Consider the following 23,749-nt stretch of genomic DNA (forward strand, 5'->3'; position numbering starts at 1 on the left):
TCCCTGGGTTGGGAAGATCCCCTGGAGAAAGGAATGGCCACCCACCCTAGGATTCTTGCCTGCTGAATCCCATGGACAGAGGAGCCTGGTGGGCTACAGTCCATGGGGTCTGGACTTCCTTCCCGTTTAGGTCATCTCAGAGTCAAGTAGAGCTCCATGTGCTCTACAGTAGGTTCTTATTAGTTATCTTTTTATACCAGGTAGTGTATATACGTCAACCCTAATCTCCCAATTCATCCCACCACCCCTTCCCCACTTGGGTGTCCATACATTCGTTCCCTACATCTGTGTCTCTGTCTGCTTTGCATAGCAGATCATCTATACTGTTTTTCTGGGTTCCACATATATGTGTTACTATTACAGTATTTTTCTCTTTCTGATTTACTTCACTCCATATGACAGTCTCTGGCAGAAATCAACTCTTTCCCCTGAACTCCAGTCAGCAGGAACTTGCCAGCAAGTTTATCACTTTTTCATGATACCAACTACTCTCATTGGGTCCAGGAGGTATAAGTAGAAAATTCATAGTAAAAAATACATAGCTTTTCTGGGCTCTCCTCTGTCAATTGCATGGATAATGTCTAACATAAAAGGGAAAGGGTCTCTTTCTCTACAACTTCTCATAACGAGTAAGTCATATCTGCTCTCCTAATAACTCCTTCTGGATCCATGGAGTGGTCTCTCCAGTAATTTGGTTTTGAAACTGGGTCATATCCAGGCCTGGACTTACGTGTATACCGCCTAATGGGGAAAAGAGGATGAGTGTGTACACGGCTTCATAGAGTGGAGTAGAAGAAACAGTGTTGAGAGCTGTTAACGTGTGCACCACTCAGAGGGTGGTTGGTGAGTTCGGGAGGGCCTCCTTCCATCTCAAGATCTCTGATTAGCCAGTAATAGCGTACCAGCACAAGTGGCTCAGTGGTAAAGAATCCAGCTGCCGATGCAGGAGACGTGGGTTCAATCCGTGAGTTGGGAAGATCCCCTGGAGAAGGAAATGGCAACCCACTCCAGTATTCATGCCTGGGAAATCCCTCAGACAGAGAATCCTGGTGGGCAACAGTCCATGGGACCACAAAGAGTTGGACATCGCTTAGTGACCAAACAACAACAACAGCGATTATACCAGCTGTGGGCTGCAGCACCGCTGCCAAAGTCACCAAGAGTGACAATCCCATTTACTTCCGAGACTGTCCTTGATCGGTGGCAAAGACATTCACTGTTGAGAGTTGTCTGCATGAATCTGAATGGAGACGATTGTGTGGGGTCTGCGGTTTTACACGAAACCTCTGGGCCTGAACAAGGAGTCGTTCAGAGATTTGGGGGAGCGAGGACATTTCCAGAGATCTCCATCTCTCAGCAGAATGCCTGGCATGAGCCTCTCGATGATCTGCCTGGGGTCTTTAGAAAATTGCGAGAGAGTCTCTTTTTTTTTGTTTGTTTTTAAAAATACAGCTGCTTTGGGAGCTGAACGGTGCCTTCAGGGACCAAGAGAGTGGCTGGACACGTCTTGTCCGGGTCCCAGGCAATTACTCCTAAGGGACATTTCAGCTTCTCACTGAGAAATACTTCAAGCACTCAGATCCATTTCAGGTTAAGATTCCCTTCAAACAAAGAAGAGAGAATCATTTAGGCTTCGAAGAGAGAGTGGGAGAGGACAAACCCAAACAGAATGAAAGGGTAAATCATTTCTGTCTCCTCCACCTTCCTCCTTTCTTTCTGGGCTTTTGGGGCAGCACTCCTCCTTTGGCGTCAAGAAGCAGTCACATGTTATTCTTTATCACATGCACCGTGGGCTTTAAGCCCCAGCTGCCCACTTTCCTGTTATGAACAAGCTTTGATGGTTTCTGTCCTCAAGTGACAAATTTTTGCTTGTTTATGTGTGTTTTTATGTACCACATCCTAGTCCACAAAAATACTTTACTGTGGCTTGGGGTGGGAGCTTCAGCTTCCGCTCAGAATCAAGTGATTTTTACTCTTTGGGGAAATCAGAGCTTTCTGCCTTTTCTCTCCACCTCCAGAGGGATCTCGCCTCACCCCCATCTCTGATGGGGGCTGGTGGGTCTCCTAGTGGGGTTTTCAAAGTCAGAAATTCCTCAAACTGCCTGGCGCATCCCGAAATGCTATTTGGTGGGAAATTTTATGTTTAGCTGGAGATCAAGGGTGGAGACCGTAATTTCCCAGCTATGATCTTTAACTCTCAATCCCCTGTTACCCATGACCTTTCTAACGCGCGTATCCCCTTGAAAGAAAATTTATGCTTCTTGTACCTCTGCCGGGCCTCTCAAGTGAACTGTACACACAGCATATTCAGCCTTGGCCAGATTCTGAGCATAGATTTTGTATATTAAGAGTAAACAGATGTTTATGGAGAATACTGACAAGATGCAGCAGAAATGAGAGAAAGACAGGATCATTGTGGTCAGACTTGGGGAGAGTTTTAAAAAGAGGATATCTTTTTTGCTAAAGACGGGTGCTTGACTTCCAGAATAGATGGGGTTTGACAGATGGAAAAGGAGAGAGAGAATTCACATGGCAGGGCTAGTAGGAGGAAAGACGCAAAGAGGCCGGGCATCGTGGGCTGTGTGCAGGGCCCAGCGGAGCAGGAAGCACTCAGCAGAACCTGAGGGCCACGAAGGCCAGGCTGGGGAGGCTTACTGCCAGCCTGCTTAGCTTCTTCTTTCAACTCTTTATTATGAAGGCTGTCTAATTGTGGCCAAACTAGAGGGCTTCCCTGGTGTTTCAGATAGTAAACAATCTGCCTTCATTGCAGGAAACCCAGGTTTGATCCCTGGGTCGAGAAGATCCCCTGGAGAAGGAAATGGCAACCCACTCCAGTATTCTTGCCTGGAGAATCCTATGGACAGAGGAGCCTGGAGGGCTACAGTTCATGGGGTCACAAAGAGTCGGACATGACTGGGTGACTAATACTTTATGCATAACATAAAATTTACCATTTTAACTTTTTTCTCATTTAAAACATTTTTTTAATTTATTTATTTTAATTGGAGGCTAATTACTTTACAATATTGTAGTGGTTTTTGCCAAACATTGAAATGAATCAGCCATGGGCATACATGTGTTTCCCATCCTGAACCCCCCTCCCACCTCCCTCCCCGTCCCATCCCTCAGGGTCATCCCAGGGCACCGGCCCTGAGCACTTGTCTCATGCATTTAACTGTTTTTAAGTGGAAGGCTTTGTCTCATTCAGTTAATTCAACTGTCACCCCCCACCCATCTCCAGAACTTTTACATCGGCCCCAAGTGAAACTCTCCAGTCACTAAACACTTCCCCGTTTCCTCCTCCCCTAGCAGGTAACCACTGTGCTACTTTCCATTGCTATGAATTGTCTACTCTAGGTATCCCAGATAAGTGGAATCATGCAGTATTTGTTGTTTTGTGGCCAGCTTATTTCACTTAGTTCGACATCCTCAAGGTTCATTTATGTTGAAGCATGTGTCAGAATAAATGAACGTCCCACTGTGTGAACATACCACATCCGTTTATCTGCTCATCTGTCTATGCACGTCTGGGTTGCTTCGACCCTTTGACTATTGTGAATAATGCTGCTGTGAACACGGGTGTGCAAATATCTATTCAGATCCCTACTCTTACTTCCTTTGGGTATATGCCCAGAAGTGAAATCTGGATCACAAGGTAATCCCTTGTTTAATGTTTTAAGGAACCAGCATACCATTTTTATTACAAAAAATTTAAGCATTAACAAAAATTGAAAGAAAAGGCATGTAGTAACCCCTCAGATTCAAAACAGAGGTCTCAAACCACCTGGTCCTCAAATGCCGTTTGATTAGAGATGTTACTTAAGAGTTTGGGACTAAGAGGCAAAGATACTTGTCTAGTCTAGCCTTTAGTTTTCAATCCCATACCAGACATAAACTTCTCACACTTATCTCTTTGAAAGAAAATTTACACTCTTGTCCTGAAAGGAATGGGTGATATTCATAGGTCCACCATCCAAGTCTAACAAACGCTGACATTTTTCCATATTTACTTCATCTTTCTCTCTTCTCTACCTGTCAAAAAGTGTTTGATTCTTAATGAACTGCTCCAATGTAAATTGCAGACTTCATGGTCCTAAATACCCCAGAGTACTTACATATCCACATTGTCATTACCACATTCAGCAAAATGAATAATAATTTCCTAATATTACCCATGCCTAGTTCTTAGTCTCATGTCCACAGTGGTCCCTCAAATGTCTTTTGTGATTGGATTTCTTTTTTTTCCAAACTAGAATCCAGTAGCCAAGGGCCGTTTGCAGTAGTCGTTGACTCTGTCCTGCAGATGGAAAGGAGAGCCTGAAGGTTTTGAGCAGGGAGAGAGGAGATCAAAGATGAAATCTGGTGTTGTGGACAGCAGCATTTTTCTGGTGCCCCTCTGGGCCATAATCTAACTCTTGGGAATGGATCGAAGAGATTGAAGTGTGAATTCCCTGCTCCAGAGCAAACCAGACACAAGTTCTAATGGGGCTTGCATCTGGCATTTAGTCTCACTAAACTTTCAACACTTCTGGGAAAAAAAAAAAAAAAAAAGACTTAGAGTGAGTCATTAGCAAGTTACCCAAAGTTCTGCATTTACCATCTCCAAGCCCTGTTATTTAAGGCAAATAACTTGCCAGCTCCAGCACTTCGAGCCTGTGCTTCTGTGGTATGTTTAGACGCTGGGAATTCACAAAATGTGTGATAATTCATTTTTTCCTCCTTGTAAAGAGAGCTTGTTAGCCAGGGAAGAATGCTGTCCTGGGTGCTCCAAGGGGTTCCTCTTCCCCAGGGTACCATGGTCTTTATCCTGCTCTCCTTCCCTCCATCTTTAGGTAACTATGAAACCAAGAATTCCTAAATCCTTCATCTCTTACTGAATCAGTGGGATATTTACTGAGTGACAGCTCTTTACTCAGCAGTGAGGAAGAGTCAAAGAAAATAGAAACCCCTTGATACCAGGAGAATGAGAACTAATAGGGGCATAATAGGTATAGGAACGGTGCTTTCAGCCCAGAGTGTGGTAGATGCTTGGATCAAGGAGGAACGAAGGAATCAGAGAACTTCCAGGGAGACATGGGAGTTGAAGAGACTTGGAGGATTTGGGGGTGTGGCTCAGAGGCCAGGAGAAGGGAAAAGGGTTCATCCCGTCAGCATTGTGGGGTCAGGGCTCAGCTGTAGCCCTGCTTCAGCCTCTTTGTATGAAGTAGCTGGTACTCCCAGGAGCAGGGTCCCTGAGACAAAATGGCAGCCATCTGCTGCAAAGATGCTCTCACGCTCTCAAGACCTTCTTTCTTTCCACTGCGTTTCATGTTTTGTGGTTCTCACAGGCCATGCACGTGCTTCTCTTATGGGCGCTGTGTGTAGGTTTGGAGAAGGCTAACTAGACAAGTGACTCTTCAGGTGTGCAACACTCCATTTGTGGGAATTAGTAAAAAAAAAAATACTTCTCACCTTAATTTAGGAGGAATTTATTAGGCTAAATTTTTTTTCTTTTATTCTTTAGACAAAAGGATGTCTTCATTTCTTTGGTGTTTACCCTATATTACTTATTTATATTTTCTTTTTTTTTTTCTTTTTTTACTTTCTAAAGACTGGACTTGTTGAAGGAAACTCCTCTTCTTGTCTCAGTAAATCATGGGCATGCTGTGTTACCTGACTTCTCCTTGACTTGCAGTTGCATTTCTGGGGGATTTTGTTTGAAGATAGATTCCATTCAGTTTAGTCAACGTTTTCTCTCTCTGACCATAGAAGCGTCCTCTGTGGCTTGCACAAGACCCTGGAATGACTGGACCGAAAGCAGCTCCATGGTAATTGGCCCACAGCCTGACCATTGATGGTTTTGGTACATTTTTCTCCATCTTCCAGGATGGAAACAAGTTGGACTTTTCTAGGAGGAAATGGGTATGATGACAAGCACTTAGGCTTTAAGCATAAGAGAGTTTGGTTGGTTTAGATGTGGTCTCCTCTCATCCTAGTTTTGGGGGCTTAAAGCAAAGTAGGGACCCTCCTGTCTACCAAGAGAGGCAGCTCAGAAGTAAGATACGGTTTGAATCCCAGTTCTGCCACTTAACTGGCTGTGTGGCGTTGGGCAAGACATCTGTTTTTCTGAGCCTCTGCCTCCTGATCAGTTATAATACCTGCTTCAAGAGTTGTTCAGGGGATTATAAATTATAAAGTGCCTCACCCTCCACAGTTTCTGACAACAGAAGCCAAATCGTGGCCCCTGTATAGCATAATAGTGTCCACAGCTCCTCCACCCCAGGGGTACAACCCACGACACAGCCGCTATTTTTTCCCACCACCAGTGTTAATATAGATCTATGGTATTTTGAGCAAATTCTATCCTTTTCCATTTTTCATCTATGCCTGGTTCGTTTATAGATTCTCAGATTCTAAGATACAGATAAAGCAAATTGCATAGCATATATATTTATATGTATTTCTTAGCCCTAGTCCTCCTCCACCTCTCCACTCTGAATTTCCCCCAGTGTGCCAGCCCATTTTAAGGTTCTTATTCCATGTTTTAAATATGTGCTCCCCACATATGTAAAGTCTGGACTCACCTGCGATCCCCTAACCTTTCATCATCATCTCTTTGACTACCCACCATCCCTTGCTGCTTCTCACACCCACTGCATCCCCCTCTCTCCAGCCTCCTGACATCTAAGCCGCCCCCACCTCTATTGACTTCAGTTCAGTTCAATTCAGTTGCTCAGTCGTGTCCGACTCTTTGTGACCCCATGAACCGCAGCACGTCAGGCCTCCCTGTCCATCACCAACTCCCGGAGTCCACCCAAACCCATGTCCATTGAGTCGGTGATGCCATCCAACCATTTCATCCTCTGTCGTCCCCTTCTCCTCCTGCCCTCAATCTTTCCCAGCATCAGCTATTGACTTATTTGTATCTAATAATTTCGATTCTAGTTCTTTAGTTTGGTTAGGTTTCCAAAGAAACCTGGCTGTAGATAAGCTGCAGAAGACTCTATAGAAGGAGTTCCATGGACACATGGAACAGTTACTAAGAATTTACTTCTTAATGTATACAGCTAAATCACATAGCTTCCCGGGTTTCATTGTTCTGGTCCTCAGAGTGAGCTCAGCATGAGCAGGACTGCTTTGTTATCCCTGTTTTAGGACCAGGAAGCTGAGGCCCAGAGACAGAGGTCCCCACGGCTTCTGTGTTGGTTTGTGGTGGTACCAGAGGCAGACCTGGGACTTTGTTGGGTGTTTGGTCCACAGTGCTCTCCCCTCCCCCTGCCTCAGTAAACAGGAAACAGCATGATGTGTTTACTCTGCTTATTTATACACATATGGCTTTTTATATCAGGGGAATGGGAGAAGAGGACGGGGGTGGGGTTGAGAATGGGTTGGAACCGGAGAGCTATAATTAATTCTTTCTCCCACACAAACCACTGAAATACCACATATGAGAAACAGCATCACCAGCAAAATGCCATGATTACGCAGCATTGCTTCATATTCGGGAGCAAAGAGGGGGTGGTGCTAATTAACAGGTGGAGACGAAATGTTTACAACATCCTATTACTGGTAATGGAATTATCTTCACCCTCCTAATCATCACGGAGACCAGGGCTCCTCCCAGCCAGGCATCTGGCTGTTCCTTGTGCAAGAGGATGAGGCAAGAGGCTCCGGGGTCTTGATACCCTTCCCCACCCCCCAGGAGGTGGGGGAGTGCAGAGAACTAGAGAGTGGTGCGGGTGGAGGAGGGGTGGGTCATGACACCAGGGAGGAACTGCTCTGCCAGCACCCCTCAACTGTTCCTCATCCCAAGCTGCTCATCGTTGCCTCGGGTGCCTTGTTGCGCAGGAGTTTGATGTCCAAGTTCCAGAGGAAGAAAACAGTCTCTTTCCAAAGGTCCAAAGAGGCAAATGCCCTACCTCGTCTCGTCTCCCTCCCGCACGCCACCCTGCAACCTGTTTCCCAGGTCATCCCTTGACCATTCAGTTGCCCTCCCTTCCAAACCTTGGTCCTGCTGCCCTTTGGGGACTCAACGATCTTGGGAGCCGGAAGGATCTTCAGGGCTTGCCCAGCCTGGGCCTGTCACATGACAAGAAGAAAAGAGTATCAGAAAGGTGAAGCGACAGGGTGTGGCCATTCACGGTTTCACCAATGCTCAGGCTGATCACTGCCTTCCGTCCTCTTCCTCTACTTGTATCTGTTCGGAGTCAAGAAGCCACTCCAAATGGGACCTTAAAGAAGAGAAGATGGGAGACTTCCCTGATAGTCCAGTGGTTAAGACTCCCTGCTCCCGATGCAGGAGGCCTGGGTTCAATCCCTGGTCAGGGAACTAGATCCCACATGCTGTGACTAAGCTCCCACACTTGGCAACAAAAATCCTGTGTGCTGCAACTGAGACCCAGTGCAGCCAAAAAATTAAATTAAAAATTTAAAAAAAAAAAAAATGATGGGCAAGGCTCAGGGTATCTTCAGGCTCTCTTTAACACTGAGGGTTGGCATGTCTCCTAGAAGTCACTTAGCAGTCTCCTGGAAGTCCACATGATATTAAGAGAAAGATCATGAAGAAGGTCACTGTTACAGGGTGAAAAAGCACTTCAATCATCCCCGCTACTTAGGGGGCGTTGAAAGCCCTTCAGCAATTCAGTGTGGGGACAATAGCACCCTAAGGTGTTTGTGATTGTTGTCGTTCATGGGAGAAAAAGAGAGCCCCAAGAGGACAAAACATCATCCAGACTGAACACTTTTTTTGTCTCACGAACATCACTGAGCATTGAGCATGGGCATTGTATCAGCACCATCAGAAGGGGATTATGTGTCAGCTTCCCGTTAGTGAAGGTTGATGGTTGTAAGAAAAAATGTACTTTGATTAGTGCTTGAAGTAATGAGATCATGGAGTTTTTCTCCCCCAAATCATATTAGTAGTAATTAACTATTTCATTCATTTCTTTCACTGAGAAATAGCACAGTGAGGAAAAAAATTAAGTAAGCATGAGACTAGGAAAGGTTCTTCTCCCCAGTAGTTCCTAGACGACCTTTCACATTGAGTCCTGAGAGCCCTAGCGCCGTGAGGATCCTTCTGTGAGGCCGCTCAGTTCAGGAAGACCGTCACTTCCTTGGATCTGGCCCCTCCTGCCAGCCCTAATACAGACAGACTTTGTATGGAATTATTGCTCTCCAACTTAGAAAGAGCCTGTTCCGAATTTTTCCCTGCAATATTGATTGGGAACTCAGAACACAGATTCTGGTAGAAACCGTACTATAGACAGTAGGCAGGTTGCCAAGCCAGTGAGTAAAAGCCCATCTGTAATTGTGCTGGGAGTTAGGAGCCCTGGGTTCAGCTCTGTCACTAGCAGTCTCTGTGACCATGGGTGAGTTGTTTAGTCACTGCTCCTGATTTTCGCACTGGAATACTGATTTTCTTTCTTTCTGTTCTTTTTTTTTTTTTTTTTTTTAATATTTATTTATTTGACTGTGTTGGGTCTTAGTTGCGGTACACGGGGTCTTCATTGCGGATTGCAGATCTTTCATTGCAGTGCGCTCGCTTCTCTAGTTGAAGTGCACAGGCTTAGCCTGAGGGATCTTAGTTTCCCAACCAGGGATCGAACTCCTGTCCCCTGCATTGGAAGGCTGATTCTTAACCACTGGACCACCATGAAGTCCTGAATACTGCTTATCTTTCTATATTGATTTATACAGAATTTAATCAGCATGATAAATCCTTCTCTGAGAAGTTATATTCCAGTTTCTAATTTGCAATGCAGGGAATGGATCTGCTCAATGAGGGGCAGAAGCAGAGCTGTCCTACCGCTGAGCCTTCCAGCAGCTCTTGGGCAAGTGGGACTCTGATGGGAAGGGGCCCAGCTCTGGGTGTACTGGGGGCTGAGTCAAGGTCAGGAGACTGGAGTGGGTGGATGGATAGGAGGTCACTAAGGCAAGCCTGCAGGGGAGGTGCCACAGCGTAGCACCTGAGATGGGCTAACATGTTGAGAACTCAGTGAGGAGCCTTTAATAGGACTAAAGGTGGTATCAAGGGGGCTTCCCTGTTGGCTCAGCAGTAAAGAATTTGCCTGCATGGCAGGAGATGAGGGTTCGATCCCTGCGTCAGGAAGATCCCCTGGAGATGGAAACAGCAACCCATTCTAGTATTCTTGCCTGGGAAATCCCATGGACTAGGGAGCCTGGTGGGCTACAGTTCGTGGGGTCCCAAGGAGTCAGACTGGACTTAGCAACTAAACCAGCACCACCACTAAGGAAGGGTGGTATCAAAGACCAGCTGTAGGCTATTGAGACCTTTGCTTGACTCTGGCCTAAGGACCTTTGCTAATACTTTGTAGCACCCCTTGGAGTCTAACTAGAGGGTAAATTTAAGTTCTTGATTCTGATTGAAAAGGAGGAGACTGCTTTATGCCTGTTTCTTCTGAAAAGTCTCTGTCATCTAGATACAGTACACTGAGCCTGATGCTTGCTTGATCCCTGGTTTTGCTACACTGATGCTGTGACCCAGCCTCTTGTCTTGGAGCCTGGGAACACCCCAAGAAGGCGCGGGAGCTAACCCATGGGGAGCTGGACTGACCGGCACCCCTCCTGCTTGACTCCTGCCTTCTCTACACACACCGCCCCCCCACAACTCCTCTTCCCCACCACCGCGGGATTTCTTTTCTCCCCAGAGCTTGGCGCCTCAGACACCAATGTGGGCTTTTCTCTGGGCCATCTGCAGGAGCACATGGGAGGCAAATTAGACTGTTAGGCAGGGAGCAGAAGATATTCTTCGCTAGAATGGTTTGATGGAGAATCCTGTGTTTTCTGGAAGCAGCAGGAGGGGCTGCAGAGGTTCCCCAGCGAGCTTGTTCACTCATAGCCTTGGGCAGGGGCTCCCGGAGCTCACAGGTGAGGCGGGCTCTTGTCCATCCCCCTCTGCCCTCTGTGTACAGATGTGGAATCTGAGCCCCCGGAAGGTGAGCTGACTTCTCCAAGATCACAAAGCTAGGAGGCAACAGAGTCAGGGAATGGCTCCACCGATTTCATTGTTGAAGCTCCTCCTTGCCTTCCCTGAGAAGGGGCATTAAGGAGAGAGGCTCTGAAGGGCGTTTTCATCAGCAGCTCCCCAGTCATCCCAAATTAGCAAGCATCAAGCTGCAATCAGTGTTGGGTGAGGACGCGGGCAGCCCAGCTTCCGCACCTGTGTGCTGTCTTTGCTTTTCTCTCTTAATTTTGGAAAGGTTTCCTATCGATGCAAATTCAGACCAGATTTATCTCCCCCATCCTGGCTCCCCTCCCATTTTCTTCTTATCTTCAGGGGCCTACCAGCAGCACCACATGGGCTTTGCCTTTATCTCACAGCCAGCCCTGGCCAGTTGAAGTGTTTGCTAATTACTCCTGGATTTTGACTGTAGGCATCTCGCTGGATCCCTGGACCTCGGTTGGTCCCTGATTCAGGAGGCACCCCACAGGACTGACAGGATGAGCACTGGGGGAAGGTCGTGGGAAACATGGGTTGTGGTGGGTCACATTTTAGTGTATTAGCTGATAGATGGTCAAGGCAGAATCATAAGAACTCAGGCCTTCTGACTCCTCTTTCCAGGTTACGGTAATAAAATGTTCCCACTCTGGACTTCCCTGGTGGTTCAGGAGCTAAGACTCTAAGCTCCCAATGCAGGGGGACCTAGTTTGATCCCTAGTCTGGGAACCACATGCTGTAACTGAAGATTGAAGATCCTGTATGCTGCAACTATTTGACCCAGTGCAGCCAAATAAATAAATTAAAAATTTTAAATATATATTCTTTAAGAAAGCTTTTTAAAATGTTCCCTATAAAACCTTAATGAGGTACCATTACATGCCAGTCAGAATGGCTGCTATCCAAAAGTCTACAAGCAATAAATGCTGGAGAGGGTGTGGAGAAAAGGGAACCCTCTTTTTTTTTTTTTTAATTTTTTTTAAATTAAAAAAAAATTTTTTTTTTATTAGTTGGAGGCTAATTACTTCACAGCATTTCAGTGGGTTTTGTCATACATTGATATGAATCAGCCATAGAATTACATATATTCCCCATCCCGATCCCCCCTCCCACCTCCCTCTCCACCCGATTCCTCTGGGTCTTCCCAGTGCACCAGGCCCGAGCACTTGTCTCATGCATCCCACCTGGGCTGGTGATCTGTTTCACCATAGATAATATACATGCTGTTCTTTCGAAACATCCCACCCTCACCTTCTCCCGCAGAGTTCAAAAGTCTGTTCTGTACTAAAGGGAACCCTCTTACACTGTTGGTGGGAATGCAAACTAGTACAGCCACTATGGAGAACAGTGTGGAGATTCCTTAAAAAACTGGAAATAGAACTGCCATATGACCCAGCAATCCCACTCCTGGGCATTACACTGAGGAAACCAGATCTGAAAGAGACACATGCACCCCAAGGTTCATTGCAGCACTATTTATAATAGCCAGGACATGGAAGCAACCTAGATGCCCATCAGCAGATGAATGGATAAGAAAGCTGTGGTACATATACACCATGGAATATTACTTAGCCGTTAAAAAGAATTCATTTGAATCAGTTCTAATGAGATGGATGAAACTGGAGCCCACTATACAGAGTGAAGTAAGCCAGAAAGATAAAGACCAATACAGTATACTGATGCATATATATGGAATTTAGAAAGATGGTAACGATAACCCTATATGCAAAACAGAAAAAGAGACACAGATGGACAGAACAGACTTTTAGATTCTGTGGGAGAAGGCGAGGGTGGGATGTTCAGAGAGAATAGCATTGAAACAAGTATACTATCAAGGGTGAAACAGATCACCAGCCCAGGTTGGATGCATGAGACAAGTGCTCAGGGCTGGTGCACTGGGAAGACCCAGAGGGATGGGATGGAGAGGGAGGTGGGAGGGGGGATCGGGATGGGGAACACATGTAAATCCATGGCTGATTCATGTCAATGTATGGCATAAACTACTATAATATTGTAAAGTAATTAGCCTCCAACTAATAAAAATAAATGGAAAAAATAAAATGTTCCCTATAATCATAAATGTCCTAGGAAGATAACTGGTACTTATCTGGGTGTGCTGGACACCCCAGAGTCTCTGCCGAAGAGATCAGTTTCACACCTGCCTTCCGCGTACGTGTCTACCGTTTCTCAGAAGGTGATTTCTGGAGGTCATTTGTTAGCTTTCTTTGCCTGCATATTTACCGGCATTAAAGGGAGAATCAGATGACTTCCAGACTGCTAACTTGTCAGGGGCAGATCTACATTGCTATGAATTCTTTTCTTCTGCTGGTCCCAGAGATTTTCTGTTTCACTCTCATTTTTTAAAGTGGTGTGTTACTTTGGGTCTTGGGATTTTCACTGTCTCTTCTTGCCTCGCTATTTTTGAAAATAGATGCACAGGTAAAGAAAGTTCAATGGGCAACAAAATACATATTCAGGAACTTTTAAAACAATCTCCGATACAGCAAATTCTTTTGGGATCTGGGAACACAAAGATGAACTTAAGCTGGAGTCTTTTCCCAAGGAGTTGATGGTCAAGTGGAAGTTACGGATGTAGAAGGAAATAATTATAACATTATCTCCAAGTGCTATAGGTCATCGTACACCCACTGTAGGGGTTATCCTGGTAGCAGGCACTCTGACACCCTGGGAATTCTATAGTTTTGGACCAAGACTGATTGAGTTCATTGCTTTTTGTTTATTTTTTATCATTTGTGCATCTAGTCACCAGATGATAGGAACCAAGATCTGTGCAGATTAACTCAGATCGAATTTCAGAAGCACAGACCCCTCCCTCTCCTTTTTCCAGTTCCATCTGCCCTGAATTCCCAGAAACCTTTACTCCTGACTGCTCAAACACACCTGAATTTTTCTACCTAATCCCACAGCTTCGACACAGGCCCTGAGATGTACATGTCACTTTAGCTTGGATCACTTCTGCCCTGCCTCTCCCAAGTCTGTTTCATCTTTCCTAGAACCTCCTTTCTCCTCTTCTTTGTTCCAAGCTGGGAATACACCCACCCCATTCCCAGAATAGTGTCTTTTACCCATACTCTTGTTTAAGGCAGCTGGCAACTTTACATGGGAGCTAAGTTGCATGCAATTCTGAGAAAAGATATTTAAGTTCTGTTGTAAAGTGAGGGCCTGCATAACACTCACGAAAAAGGCTGCAGCCTACTCTTCCTGGGTGCTAGGGTGAGAGGTGGTCAAGGAGGGCTTCAGGAGAAAGTAGCCTTTGAGCTGGGGCTAGAGCAGGGAAGGTGTTCTTTGTACAGAGAGTCACTGGTGGGACAGCACGAAATCTATGGTAGGACATGGTGTGTCTTTGCTCTGGCCTGTCCTCTCTGCCCCCAGATTAGATGGTGACCAGTTGTCCCAATGTCCTACTTTTATTCTCTAAAATCTCCAAAGGCTTGAGGATCCCTTCCTCCTGAAAGACCTGCTAGAAGCACTATTAGGCAGCCCGAGAGTAAGCTCATGACCATTAAACAGTCTAAGACTGAGATAGCTAACTGATTAGCTAGGGAAGTTATAGCCTGACAGCCCAGTGCTTCTGATTCTCCGCAGTGCCAAGGAATCATGTTCAGAAACTTAAAGACATGCCTCCCATGCCAAATAGAATGGTCTGGGATCAAAAATTTATCCAGCTTATTCACTGAGGAGGGAACAAGCAAGATGGAAAAGCTGGCTTGAAGATCATTGAAGAGCAGTGGGTTTTGTGTTTGAAGTGTTGTGTGTTCAGTTGCTCAGTTGTGTACGACTCTTTGTGACCCCGTGGGCTGTAGCCCACCGGGCTCCCCTGTCCAAGGGATTTCCCAGGCAAGAATACTGGAGTGGTCTGCATTTTCTCCTCCAGGGGATCTTCCAGACCCAGGGATCAAACCCACATCCCTTGTGTCTCCTGCATTGGCAGGTCGATTCTTTACCACTGTGCCACCTGGGAAGCCCCATTGTGTTCCATCAGTTCAGTTCAGTTCCGTCGCTCAGTCATGTCTGACTCTTTGTGACCCCATGGACTGCAGCACGCCAGGCTTCCCTGTCCATCACCAACTCCTGGAGCTTACTCAAGCTCCTGTCCATTAAGTCAGTGATGCCATCCAACCATCTCATCCTCTCTCGTCCCCTTCTCCTTCCACCCTCAATCATTCCAAGCATCAAGATCTTTTCAAATGAGTCAGTTGTCTGCATCAGGGAAAGACAGTTAAGATATCCTAGAAAAGGAAATAAGATTGCTAGGTTAGATACAAAACTGGTTATGAACCACAGGGCAATAAACAGTAAGCACTGACTAGGCTTATCTTTTCTTCAGGCTGGAAATCATTTACATCTCCATAGGACAATATTCATTTGCATTAGTCTTGGTTGGAATCATTGGTTTGCTATCAGTTTTCTAAAAGTTGACATCTACTTGGATAGAGTTGTAAATATCCTAATCAATAGTAAATAGCAAATCAAACTGAGGCAGAATCAGACAGCCCCAGGCAGCCAGTTGCACACCTCCTGCTAACTCAGTAAAGGAACCTACGGTAAACCCTTTGTTCCATTTCCAAATCTTGGGCAATTTTTCCTAATCCCAGGAAATGTGGCCTTAGAAATAAACTTATAGTAGCTTTGCTCTCTTTTTTCCTTTGTTAATAGCAATAGCAAACACATATTGAACATCTTCAATATGCTAGGTATTCTATTACATCACAAACGTCATGGTCATCATGGTGAAGCTTAAGGAGGTGAGTCCTGCAGTTCAGAACTTCTCTACACTCACAGCTGCTACAAAGAAGGGTTACAAAGAGAAGCAGCACAGGCCATTAGTCTTAGTCGCTCAGTTGGGTCCCACTGTTTGCGACCCTGTGGACTGTAGTCCACCAGGCTCCTCTATCCATGGGATTCTTCAGGCAAGAATACTGGAGTGGGTAGCCATTCCCTTCTCCAGGGGATCTTCCCGACCCAGGGTTAGAACCTGGGTCTCCTGCATTGCGGGCAGATTCTTTACCATCTGAACCACTAGGGAAGGTCTAGCACAAGCCATAGATATTATTAAAGTTCTGGAAAGAAGAAGCTCCCTTCTGGCATGGAAGGGCAGGAAGGCTTCTGGAGGAAGCCCCGTAGTGCCTGCGAGTTGAGCTAACCTGGCTTCCCCTCTCTGGAGTGTGGGAGTCTGCCTGTCTGCCCAGGTGGGTGTGGGTGCCTGTCTTTGTGTGTTCTGCAGGGTGGGAAGTCGAGGCTTCCCAGCGATTCATCTCCTCCCTCCCACCAGTGCCTGTCATTACTGCCAGTGTTTCTCCCGTTGGAGCTGCATCATGGTGGATCAAACGCTCCGTTTTGTCTACTCGTGCCGCCAGCCCAGGATCAAGCTAGTGGATGCTCAGTGTTCAGACAGAACCGAGTGGGGGAGGACAGGAGCGAGAATTGCAGGAGTCAGGCAGAGTCAGCGTCTGAGCAGTGGCCTGGAGATGGGTGGACAGACGTGGACTGGGCAAGATGGACAGACTGAAGGGGACAGAGGTTACAAGCTTCGCCCATGTGTGGCTGTAATTGTCTGAGCTCCCACCAACCTATTATTATAGGCACTTAGCTGAGCCTGGGAGAGGCCTGAGTGTTAACAGTGAATGCAGATCTGGGGTGGACTCTGGGTTAGAAGCCGAAGGAGTAGAACTGTGAAACAAAGATACTTACTTTTCATTGTTCATCATTGAACCCCTACCCCCTTAAGGAGGAGGACTTCCCTAGTGGCTCAGACAGTAAAGAATTCACCTGCAATGCAGGAGGCCTGAGTTCGAGCCCTGGGTCGGGAAGATCCCCTGGAGAAGAGAATGGTAACCCACTCTAGTATTCTCGCCTGGGGAATCCCATGGTCAGAGGAGTCTGGTGGGCTACAGTCCATGGGGTCACCAAGAGTCAGACACGGCTAAAAAGACTTTGCTTCTTTACTTCAAAGGGGAGCCTGCTACCTTGGGCAGAGCTCTGTCGAGTGCCGTTTTCTGCCATCAGACAGAGGCAGGCCCCAAACCAGAGCACAGGTGTCCTTCCCTTTATGCAGTGTGGCTGGTATGAACTGCTTTTGCCTCGGCTTGTGGTCATTTGAAAGATCTGCCCGAACCCTCATTCAGGTGCCACCCAGGACATTGTCTAGGCCAGCCTGGACCAATAGACATAGAGTAGGAGCTGCACACATAGTTCTTCCTTTTCTAGTTGCCACATTAAAAATAAAGTCTAAAATCAAACAGGTGAGATATATATATATATATATATATATATATATATATATATATATATATATCTCTTATTTAACTCAGTAGGTCCAAAATACCATTTCAACATGTAATCAAAATAAGAAATATTAGTGATAATTTATACTCTTTTCTTTCTACTTGGTGGCACATCTCCACTTGGACTAGTCAAGTTCTGGTGCTCAGTAACCACACAGAGCTCATGTCAACTTTCCCGGACAGCACAGACCTGGGCAGGACAACCAGGAGCTTGTGTCCTGTGACATCAGGACCATGGTTCAGCTAGTCTCTATGGTGAGCCCTAGGTCAATCCTAAAGGAAATCAGTCCTTATTATTCATTGGAAGGACTGATGCTGAAGCTGAAGCTCCAATACTTTGGCCACCTGATGCGAAGAGCAGACTCACTGGAAAAGACCCTGATGCTGGGAAAGACTGAGGGCAGGAGGAGAAAGGGGCGACGGAAGATGAGTGGTTAGATAGCATCACCGACTCAATAGACATGAGTCTGAGCAAACTCTGGGACACGAGTTTGAGCAAACTCTGGCATGCTGCAGTCCATGAGGTTGCAAAGAGCTAGACATGACTGGGTGACTGACAACAGTAACAGGTGGTAGGCGGCTGAGCTGTTTATCCCCACTGTGTTAGTTCCAGGGCTGCCGTGACAATACACCATAGGCTAGGCTGCTTAACACAGCAGGAACTTCTTGTCTCAGCTCTCCAGCCTGGAAGTCCAAGATCAGGGTGTCCGCAGTGTCTCCGAGAGATTGCTTTCTGCCTCTTCAGCCCCTGGTGGCTTCAGGCGACCTTTGACCGTGGCAGGCCCCTGTGACCTCTGCCTCCATCATGACCTTCTCCCTGTGTCTCGTTTGTCAAGTCTTCCAGTCCTTTCTCTTCTAAGGACACCTCTCATTGAATTTTGGGCCCCACCTAAATCCAGGATGATCTCATTTTGAGATCCTTAAGTTATTTCATCTGCAGAGACCCTATTTCAAAATAAGTCATATTCACAGGTGCTAGGGGTTAGGACTTGGACATTGTGGCTTTTGGGGGGACACAATGCACCCCATTACACCCATCATACATATAAGGATATTGGGGCTCCTTCTCTTCCGGGGTTATGTGGCTGCTTAGCAACACAGCTGGGACGAGGACCTAACCCTTCTGTGTCTGGTCTGGGGTCCTGTCCACTACACTGAGCGGCCCTCCGACCACAGCCAGCACCCCGCGGGCAAGGCTACCGATGGCATTCCCCTTCGCGGCCTCTGCTGTGCACGTGGGCACAAGCTGCTTTGGGCCTTGCGGGCACCCTTCTCTCCTCCCACGTCAGCACAGGCTTTTCTACGTGACCCGTCCCGGGCATCTGTGTGCATGTGTGCTCAGCTGCACTTAGTCGTGCCTGACTCTTTGTGACCCCATGGCCTGTAGCCCACCAGGCTCCTCTCTCCATGGGATTCCCCAGGCAAGACTACTGGAGTGGACTGCTATTACCTCTCCAGGGGATCTTCCCAACCCAGGGATTGAACTTGGCTCTCCTGCTTGGGAGGCAGATTCTTTAAGGCCACTCTGGGCAGCTGCTGCTTGCTAACTCCTTACAGTGGAAACTAACATGTTTCTGTGACCCTCCCCAGTCCCGCTGGGGCACTTGAACACAGCCAGATCTGCAGGCCTGGAATCCTAACTGCATGGAGGGAATTTGGACACAGGAACTGCAGTTTGTCGGATAGTCTGGTGCCATGTGGGAACTGGGCCTTTGGGTGCCGTGCAGTGCACCATGGGCAACTGGACTCTGGTGTCCACAGCAGGCCAGGCGCAGGTAGTGCCGATGACCTCATGTCCCTGGCACAGAGGAGGGACAGCCTCATCCTGGAGGCCTTTCCTCAAGCCGAGAGACAAGGTCACGGTCTCTCTGTACAACTTTCTTGACTTTACCTAACCTTGACCATGGGACCCATTTCCCCAACTGTAGAATGAGAAAAATACACTCCTGGTCAACCTCACAGGCTGAGAAGCAAATGAGCTAAGGTATATGAAAGTGCTTTAATGCAAGTGGTGAGGATTAACCATGATATTACCCTTCCACTCCCCCTTACCCCATCCACAAATTGAAACCCAGACTCCAGAGCATGCGAACCCACCCCTCTGCCCAGAGACAGGGCCAGCAACCCAGACCTTTCAGGGCCTGCCCTCCTGGGGCCTGGGGTCCAGCTTACTTTAAAGGAGGAGGCATGTGCCTCCCACTGCCATGGAAACCTCTGGGCCTCTTTGGAGTGGGGGTTGGGCTTCCTGGTGTTGTGAAGCAGCTGTGACAGGCTGTACAGATAGATTTCCATTTTAATGGCTGTGTCAGGGCGTCAAAATGTCTATGTTGCATTCAATCCTCATTAAAATGGAAGCCCATTGCCACTGGGTACAGAGGAGGTATGCTGCATTATTTATTGTTTTTTTATCTGTTTTCCTAAAACTGGGCTGTTCGGGTTCAAATAGCAGATAAAATTGCCACCCACTTACCTCCACCCTGTCATTTTCCAGCTCACATCTCTTCACTGCACATTGTATGTTAAATGTTATATTACCAGGGTGTCAGAAGCCCTGAGCGGTACCCTCCAAAATTTCATTTGTCTACTTCCTGGCAACTTATAGGGGTTATTTCCACTCCTTCCTTTTCCTGCAAGGTCCCTGGCTCTGGTTTCCATCTCTCTGCATTCTGGCCTCTTCTTTTCCATCTTGTACCCCGGGAGGCCCCTGCTCTAAACCATCAGGAAGTTTCTACCACTCTCTATTCATTGCCTTGCCCCCACCTTCTGTCTTGACCCTCTACTTGACCCAGTCCATAATCCTACTCCCACATTATACCAGAGTGGAATGTGAAAATGAGAACTTCCCCCACCACTCATGAATCCTAAGGACTCTTAACAAAGCAAAACAACTACTAATTCAACCCCACATCACTTAGAGAGTGATGTCTGAGTGTATTAAGATTATTTATCTTGACATATTCCTACACAATTATTGTGCATATATCCTAAATCAAAATGATGTACTGTTTTTCCATAACTTTTATCAACTCCTAGAAAAACAGATTAGCTGCAGTGTATGTAGGATGCTAAAGTTTTCACTTAATAAAATGCATCATATTCTAATTAGGATGAAAAAGAAGCAGTTTGTGTGGGCATACATGGCAACAGGTTTTTGGTTTGAATAATTCTGTACCTTCAGTGTCATAAGATAAAAATCCATGTCACTCAAATTCTAAAGTGGAAGTGGGATTTTGCTCCAATCTATACACTCTTAGAATTTATACCCCTTGGCTGCAAGAACTAGAGATATAATGAAGTGGATAGCCAATTTCTCTATAATGAATTAACAAAGAAAGTGAAGTGTTTTGAATGGAGCCGAGGAAAGGAAGGAACATGATTCTCTCATGTTCAGCTTTTTGGTTCTGTAAGCCAGAGTTTGGCAAACTGTGGCTTGTGGGCCAAATTCAGCCCACCCGATTGGTTTGCATGTTGTCTGCTGGACTTCAGTGGCAGAGCTGAGTGGCAGTGGCAACAAAGACCCTATGGGCCGCAAAGCCTAAACTATTTACCGACTGGCCCTTTAAAGAAAAAGTTGGCTGAGCTTTGCCTTAAGCTGTTGTACACTCTCTGCAGTTTAGTATCCATGGGTGAGTTTAGCATCCACAGGTGAGCTTAGCATCCATGGGTGAGTTCAGCATCCCCAGGTGAGCTTAGCATCCATGGGTGAATTTAGCATCCACAGGTGAGCTTAGCATCCATGGGTGGGTTCAGCATCCCCAGGTGAGCTTAGCATCCATGGGTGGGTTTAGGTTCCATGAGTGGGTTTAGCATCCATAGGTGGACTTCTTGGCAGGAACGGTCCCTGAAAAATTCAATCAGAAGGTTTTGAAAGGCTGCCTTGTTTGATGTCTGAACCAACCACATAAAACCAAAGCAAACCAAGGCCAAAGAATCAGTACTCTCTAGTCTGGAGTGCGCACACACACACACACACACACACACACGCACACACACACAAATACAGTTCAGTGTCAAATAATCAGAAGGTTGTATTAAGACTGTTCTTTGTAGATTGTGTACCACCAGGTGTCTTATTTTGTGCTGTTCTCAGGAATGAAAATGACATCATTAACAGCAGCAGGTAGTACCTTAGTGCAAGAGTCCCCAACACTGTACACTTTCAGCAACTTATATATTCAAACAACTCTGGGAGGTGAGCGGAACAGTGACCCATTTTACAGATGAGGAAACTTCAGTACAGAAAGAGTAACTTTTCCATGTCACACACTTGGGAACATCATGTTGATTGAATATGGTATGCCAAGCATTGAAGTAGAGCAGGGCTTCCCAAACTGGACGGCTTGTTGGAACAGAGTCTCCATGAGTAAGTCTGTGTTGGGACCTGAGAATTTGCGTCTCTAACAAGTTCCCAGGCTGGCGAGGCTTGCTGCGAGAGAGATGAGGGTAAAGCACTGCAGAGAAGAGGGGCAAGAAACTCTTCTCAGCTGCGTTTTATCTGGGACCCTTGCTAACTCCTTTTTAGGCCATTTAAAAAAAATTATAAGCCAGCTATTGAGGGTCTCAAGAAGGAAGATGAAATGTTCCTTTTGAGTCCGTTTTGCTGTGTGACCTTGGACCACTTACTTAACCTCTCTGTGCGGCTGTTTCCACATCTGTGAAATGAGGAGGATGTTGGGTTTTTGTGAGGAGTGTCTAGGACAGTGTTTAAGTAAAACGCCTCCAGATACACAGGTTATGTTGTAAGTGCCCCACTTACAACCGCACTTAGAGAACCACTGAACTCAAGTCTGGAGATGCAGCGATTGAACCAGAGGCAGCTGTAGTTCCTTCCCTCCATGGAGCTTACACGTGTGGGTGGATGAATGAATGAAGGAAGGAATGAATGTCTTGTGGGGGAGACGGGGGAGTGAGGAAAGATACCATCTCAGAGCAGTGTGGGAAGAGCTATGGCTGGGGGATCAGGGTGGGAGGTGCCAGGAGCAGAGGAAAGAAGCCATCTCAATCTGGAGAAGGCTTCGTGGAGGAGGTAGCCTGGGGGGATCAAGGGTGCAGGACACGTCATTCAGGCAGAAGGAGGGAGTGATTTACGCCCCAGGAGCCGCAGGTGAAAAGGCCCAGAGTTAGGAGAGCAAGAGGCCGGAGAGCCAGGATGAATTGGGGGTTTCTCGTTCATCAGCATGAAAGGTGCACTTGTGAGCTAGGGATGCTGGGGCTGGGGCTCGGGAATGGAGGAGATGAGGCTGCAGAGGGAAGCAAGAGCCAGACCACACAAGGCCTGGGATTTCATCCTAAAGGCGGTGGGGGAGCCACTGCAGGATCTTCAGCTGTGGAACGGCAAGATCAGATGTGCGTTGGAGAAAGTTGCAGTCACTCCCAGGCTGGAGTTGGTCCACCACATAACCCTGCCAGGAGCAATAGCAAAAGCCCATGAGAGATGAGGGCACAGCACTGCAGAGAAAAGGGGTGAGAAACTGCTCTCAGCTGCTTTATATTTGGGACCCTTGCTAACTCCTTTCTAGGCCATTGGAAAAATATATATATAAACTAGCTATCGAGGGTCTCGAGAAGGAAGATGAAATGTTTTGATTCCGTTTTGCTGTGTGACCTTAGGCCACTTACTTAACCTCTCTGTGCGGCTATTTCCACATCTGCAAAATGAGGATGTTGGGTTTTTGTGAGGAGTATCTAGGACAGTGTTTAAGTAAAATGCCTTCAGGTACACAGGTACATTGTAAGTACCCCCCACGGGTTTGGTGTCTTTATTAATTTATTTGAGTTAGCATTTTCTGCTTTCCTAGGAGATGATAAGTCTGGCTATTTCTGTTTCGTCTCTGGTCTCCATAATTAGCCTGTTTTCTTTAAGAAAGAGAACAAAAGTCTCTCCCAGTACACAATCGTAAGTGCTTGTCCTCTTTGACTGTCTTTGTCTTTTTTTTTTTTTTTTTTTAAGAAGTAATTTCATGGCTCCTGCACTTGAGAATCCATCAGGAAAGCAGGAGAGCAGGCCTTCGCTATCTGGCAGACGATCGCCCCTGCTGGGCACTCATTGGCAAAACACAGCTCTGTTAATTAACACAATGTGGGATTGGAGCTCTCTGCTTCTCTCAAACTCGCCTTTTCTCGCTTGGGGTTTGCGCTGTGGCCTCTCTCCTTGTCTGATCTCTGGGGACACGTGTGTCTCTGGGCCACCCCCTTTGTCCTTGCTCGTTCTGGGCTCAGTGGCTGGCAGGACAAGGCCACGTGCCCCCCACACACTCACCTGTCCTCTGCGTCTTGTTCTGTTTTTTTTTTTCCTTTTACCCCAATATCCCCATCCCCTGCTTTCTGGAAAATTTCCTGATTTCTCCCCGGTGTAAAAGGAGACTTGCATTTCTATTCTGAGCACTTTGCTTTGACTTGGCGTGCCTCCCCGGTCTTCGGCAAGGCGCCTGGGCTGTATAATGAGCCTCTCTCTGCCCTGCAGCTGAAGCCCCATGTAGCCCTGCTGTGCGGATGCAGATGGAGCCAA

At 46.7% G+C, this 23,749-nt stretch overlaps 1 protein-coding gene and 1 non-coding gene across 2 annotated transcripts in view; both read left to right on the top strand.

The window, feature by feature from the left end:
- The window catches only part of TMEM178B (transmembrane protein 178B), a 381,889-nt gene that overhangs the window by 300,406 nt on the left and 57,734 nt on the right, over positions 1-23,749 (top strand). The gene's annotated exons all lie outside the window — the stretch shown is intronic.
- On the top strand, positions 8,236-8,308 carry TRNAR-CCG (transfer RNA arginine (anticodon CCG)). Its single transcript has one exon. It is a non-coding gene; the product is annotated as a tRNA-Arg (tRNA).

The sequence above is a fragment of the Dama dama genome, chromosome 18 (genome assembly GCF_033118175.1).
Source record: "Dama dama isolate Ldn47 chromosome 18, ASM3311817v1, whole genome shotgun sequence".
NCBI classification, from domain to species: Eukaryota; Metazoa; Chordata; class Mammalia; order Artiodactyla; family Cervidae; genus Dama; species Dama dama.